This window comes from Sylvia atricapilla, chromosome 18, assembly GCF_009819655.1.
Source record: "Sylvia atricapilla isolate bSylAtr1 chromosome 18, bSylAtr1.pri, whole genome shotgun sequence".
NCBI classification, from domain to species: domain Eukaryota; kingdom Metazoa; phylum Chordata; class Aves; order Passeriformes; family Sylviidae; genus Sylvia; species Sylvia atricapilla.
Window position 1 is genome coordinate 10,367,326 of NC_089157.1, and position 6,004 is coordinate 10,373,329.

The following is a 6,004-nucleotide window of genomic DNA, read 5'->3' on the forward strand; positions in this document are numbered from 1 at the left end:
ATGAGGATTGCAGGAAAGAAGAGCTTTGGAAAAGGCACAAACCTTTCCTTTCCAGCTCCACCTGTGAACACTTTGAAGGGGTGGAGGGATTTTTGGTGGGCTCTGTGCTGTCCTTGTTTTAGGGCTGGATGAGCCCTTGAGGGGCAGCTGGCCGCCCTTGCTGGGACGATGCTGAGAGTGCAGGGAAAGGGAAGAGCCCAGGTAGGAGCACCACGCCTCCCGTTTATCCTTCGACTTTTGGAAGGATTTGGGGAGAATGAGAGCTCGTTTTGAGCCAACACAGCAGAAGCAGGAGGGGAGGGAAGGTGAGGAGAGCTGCCAGGGCAGTGGGAGAGGGAGCAGGGAGCCAGGAGTGCTGCGACTGCAGATGAGGAGGCAGCGCGGGCGCCGTGCATGAGCAATGACGAGGCGGTGGTTTCAAAGCAGGACCAACTGTAGGGTTCAGAGATGTTCCAGACTCCTGCAGGGCCCAAGACAAATGTTGAAAGCCAGAATTCCCAGAGGGTCTTTCTGTTTTCTTTTTTTTTTTTTTTTAAATAATAATAATAGTAAAAAAAAAAATAAATATATCTACCTGTCAAATCTTATCATGTGAAGAGCTGAATTAAGGAAGGCAAGACTTAATGGGCTTTCTTCCCTAAAAATAGATCTTCTCATGAAAGAGATGAAGGGCATTGCCCAGGGAGGTCAGCCAAAATTGTCTGAAATTATGCTATCACCTAGATTTGATGTCCAAAATTAGCCTCCTCTCTCACTCTGCGGGTTCAGCGCTCCCTGAAGATTAAACGCACCACAAACACTCATTTAATTTAAAAGAGAGGCTAAAACATATGGCAGGCCATGGTTTTAAGTGTTAAAAAAAATTCATCGTGGGACTCTTCGTTGTGATTAGTAACATGTTAATGAGGGTGAGGGGGAAGGAGTGTGTGCAGGGCTGTGGGGAGGCTGCGGCCAGGAACTGGGGAAGAATGGAAAGGACCTGAACCAGAGCTGCTCTCACCATCCAGAACTAGTCTGATCTTTTTTCAGAAGAGGAAGGAAGATGATTTGCCTTAAATAATTCTCCAGCCTCCAGCGTGTGGGTGTTTTCTGGGCTCTGTGATTAAGACGGAGCATTTGAAAGCAATGGGATAGGAACCTCATTTAAAGACAGCGTGCTCCTTTCTATTTTTTTTTTCTTTCTCCTTTTTAATTAATCTGAGGTTGCTACCGGAATGGAGTAGTTGGATGAAGGTGTTTGAGGGACATGAGGTTAATGGAAGGTGAAAGAGGAAGGGAATACAGCTGCCAATATGAGGCAGGCAGAGTGTGAAGCAGCAGATGCTCCAGCTCACTGGTGGCTGACTCACGGCTTTGGAGGGAATAAACTCCCAGGGAAGGGGGGACAAACCAACCTCAGAGAGCTGTGGGAAAGGCTGGGGTCAACTGGACATGCTCCTGATCCAAGAATGGGGAAAGGAGGGAGTTTTTGTGGCATTTCCCCAATGCAAAGCCTCCTCCCAGTACTGGTGCCTTTCAAAGGTACCGTGTCTCTGGTCATGAAGGGAGGAGGGATTTTATTTTTTATTATTATTATTATTATTTCATGCTTTTTTCAGCTCATATTTTCAGGGGCACTTTTTGGATGTTTTGCACCCTTTGGGCCAGGGGATGTCAAACATTCAGGATAGAGAGAGAACAAATCTGTCACTGTACCTGCTGTGACCACTCCAGACCAGTGGAGAGACCCAAGAGCAAGGGCTGAGACGTTTCGTTCGTCCAAATGCAGCCTGGTTTTTGCTGAAGAAAACCAAATGCAGCCTTCCAGTGTCCTTGTCCCTGCTCAGAGAGGAGAACCAGCCCTGCAGCTGTCCCTCCCCACTGCTTCCAGCCTTGATTTGGGATGGAGCAAGACCATTGTGGCTGATGGCCACACGCCCCAACAAATTCCAGCTGTGAAAAACACTTGGGAAAGTGTTTCTTTTTCCCAAAAAAAAAAAAAAAAAGCGCCTCAGGGCTGGCTTATGATTCCCAGCCTCCAGGCTTCACATCCCAAATGCTCCCAAGGACTGTTGAAGGTCCATCAACACGTTTGAATTGGGCAGTAACCTGGGGCTGGTGTTTTTGTTGGATGGTGACCCAGGGCTTTGAAGCTCCTCTGGCCACCACTTACCCCAGCAATTATCCACCACCACCGACCTCTGTGGGTGCTGTGGGGCTTCAGGAGCCTTTCCAGGCTGCTTTGAAGACCAAAAAAAAAGTGCTAAGTGTTAAAGAATCAGTGGGATTTGAGCTTGTGGAATTGTTGGGGATCCCTGCTCAGGTTGGCTCCTGCAGAGCAGAGCTCATTACTGACGCTTCTCTGGAAAGACCCAAATCAGGACATTTGGGGGTCCTATCTCTGGAAAAGGACACAAATTTGGGGCATTTTGGGGTCTCTCCTCTGGTTAAGGACCCAAACTGGGACATTCTGTTTCTTTCCTATGGAAGGATCCAAATCAGGACATTTTGGGTCCTACCTCTAGAAAAGGATCCATGCCAGAATATTTAGGGTCCTTCTCCTGGAAAAAAGACCCAAACAAGGATATTTCGCATATTTTCTCTGGAAAAACGACCCGTGACAGGATATTTTGGGTGCCTCCTCTGAAAAAGGACCCAAACTGGAGCATTTTGGGTCCCTCCTCTGAAAAGACCTAACACAGGATATTTGGATACCACAGCCAGCCCCGTGGGCACCTCTTTTCTGTGTGAATTTACATATTTTTTGTTAAACCTGATAAACTTCAGCTAAACTTAAAAAAAAAAAAAACAAACCCACTCGGGTCAAAAATATGGTTCTTACTCCCTCTCAATCTTCTGTACTGTGAAAAAAAAAAAAAATTTGGTTGAATGTTACTTTCAAGCTGCAAGAGCAGAACTTTCCCACGCTGCCTCTCCATTTAGCAGGGAACATGCCAGACCTGTAATCACGATCTGTATCCCGAGACAAGCTAAAAAACAAAATGTTTCTGAACTGCTGAAGGCAGGTGAACATTTTTCAGAGTGTCACATATTAAGGTGGTGTCTAACGAGCTCCATGTCCCACTTATAATTGAAACAGAAGAGAGTATTCACTTTTCATTCATTTTAAAAAGACTATTCAAATACCCTTTCATCTCCACTAAACAGCCTGCCATGTATTTGAAGCCATTTTATATATTGTTTCTACAGACATCCAAAAAAACAGAGGTGAGTATTTTGGAACATTGATAGAAAGATGCAAAGGCTTGTGAGGCACTGAATGGCTTCAAGCTGCCTCAAACACATTCATCTTCCCAAGAAGAATTAGGCACAGTGTGATTCATTTTAATAGCAGAAGAAAAATAATACTACGATGTAGTGCTAAGTTCCCCACCTTTGATGGTAGACTAAAAAAAGAGAGAGAGGGGGGAAAGAAAAAAAAAATCTTTCTTCCCTTATGTTGTTGAAGTCTCCCTACACCCATCCGTTATGTCCAGCTTATCAATTAAGATGAACCCCATGAACTTCAGATGGTTTTTTTTTAAAACAAGGCACCATCCATTTAAATGTGTAAAACTGCCTGCAGCTCCCTTGAACTGCAGGATTCAGTCCCCAGCTCTGTGTACTCAGTGTGAAGTTGAGCCCTTTGATACAAGTTTTACTGATGTTTTAAATGAAGTCTTCTCAAACACACAAAATAACCCAGATAATTTAAAACCTCACAGAAAAAAAAAAAATAGGGTGGAGAGAGGGGAGGAAGGAGAAAAAAAAATAATAAAAAAAGCCCTAGTCAGTGCCATTGGTGAGGCAGAAGCAAAGGGCTGGCTCCGGTTACCAACAGGACAGACCAAAAGCAGCTCCACAATTCCTCCCCAGCTTTTCTCACTCGAGTTGGGGAAGGTCTGGGCAACAGCTGGGAGACAAACCCACCCCTGGTATGGGCAGCTCCTCTGAGGAACAAATCAGAACACCCATAAATAAGGGTGTTTGCACCATAAATAAGGGTGAAAGGGGAGGAGATCCCTGTGCTTGTCCTGCCCAGCAGCTCCCAGCAAACCTCACCCTGGCCAGTGTGACCAACTGGGGCTTTACAGAGCTGGGGGCTGCCCTGAACCTCACAAAGCTGAGTTTGCTCTGGCCTGGGATGAAAGTGAGCAGTCCCAGGTCAGTCACACCTGCAGAAGGGATGTGACCATCCCCAAAACCCAACACCAAGCCCACCACCTGTGCCACAGGAGGAGCTCCAGCCTGGGGACCACCACATCCCTGTGGATGGTTCCATCAGGTTGGCTCCATCCACCTGGTGCCTGGCTCCATCAGGTGAGCTCAGCACTCCATCAGGAAGCAAGACCAGGTTAAATTTGCAGGTGAGTTACCTGAAAGAGCTGTAAATGATTTAATCTTCACCCTGAAGAGCAGCTCCAGCCTTTGCCTTGCCTCCTTCCCAGCAGGAACAGCCCCTCACCAGCTCTTTCCAGTTACCACCACAGATGAGAGAAAAAAAAAACCCCTTTTAAGGCATATTAAGGGTGAAGAAAAAGTCAAGACAATATTAATTTGAAAAATATAAAATTTTAATAAAGGCTACATCTCTTAATTACAATAATTATTGTACCAAGTAATTTTTTTTTTAAATGAAACTCTTTATAATGCATAATTTACAGTATAAGTAGAACAAAAATGCCATGGCAAAAGTCATGAGTACAGGACTTGTAATAAAAGGCATAAAATATATTTATACATAAACCCCTTAAACAAGCAAGGGAAAGCTTGAACCCTGAATATAGGGCGAAGCATGGTCTGTAACCATGCAGGCACAGGTACTGTACTGATTAAATTTAAAAACACTAGAGATAGTGTATTAATATTTCCACCATACATTTTTCTACAATATATACAGACTTACACAAAGTAGCAATGGCAAACAGAATGCACAGATTAACTTAATCAACACAAAACCCAACTGTTGAAATGCAAGGTCTTTTTCTCGGGAAAGGGTCGTTCTGCCTCCCCCCCCCAAAAAAAAACCACCAAAAAACCCACCCCACAGAGCTCCAGAGCCTTCACCCACATCTCCCGTGGCCTGTGGGTGTTCAGAGAAAAACCCAACCCAAAAAAAAACCCCAAACCAAACCCCACCACACAAGGACTCACACCGAGCTGAACGCGCCCCGTCGCAGTTACTCCAAACACAAGTAGTGCTAACATTGAACAGCTAAAAAAACCTTTAGCTCTGTGGAATCCACACGAGTTTTTGACCTCGTGGTGTGCTAAAATATGGACATGGGATGGCTCCTTCTACAGCTCTCCCAGGCTCGGGGTTTTGCTCTCACCACTGAGAGCAGCAAAGCAAAAAAAAAAAAAAACACCTTGCCCCATCGAAATCCATGGACAAAATAACCTGTTGGTTTTTTTGTTGTTGTTATATTGCATTTAAATAAGAGTTAATGCTTAAGACCTTTTATTTCAAATTAGAGCAGCATAGATTAAAATGCACCGGTCTCTAGATGAACGGATTTTTATTTCGGCTTTTATTATTATTACTATTATTATTAATATTATTTCTTTAGGAAAGTTTTATCTTCACTTGGAGAAATACTGGGCATGACCTTACTCCTTCCCTCCTCCTTCCCCTTCAAAAAAAAACCAAACCAAAAAAAAAAAAAAAAAATCGCCACGAATGAGCTCATTGCCAAAGTCCTAAATTTTAGATAGCGGGAAAAACGTAAAAAAATAAAATAATCCTTCCTCCCCTCACCCCACTTCCCAGCCCCTCTCTTCTCCATTGTTAAAGCAGCATATCCAAAAACTGGACTTAAGGGAAAACAGACTGTTCAATAAATATCAATAAGGATTACTGTTAAGGTAAGCTATACACAGTTTCTCTTAGTCCATAGATTTCAGATCCCCAGGAAATCATATATTATGTATGGAAGTCTCTCCAACACGGTCTGCATCTCCAATAGCCAACAGTGGTCATGTTTCTAATAAATAGTCCAGGGTTTTTATCATCTCAGTACCCAAC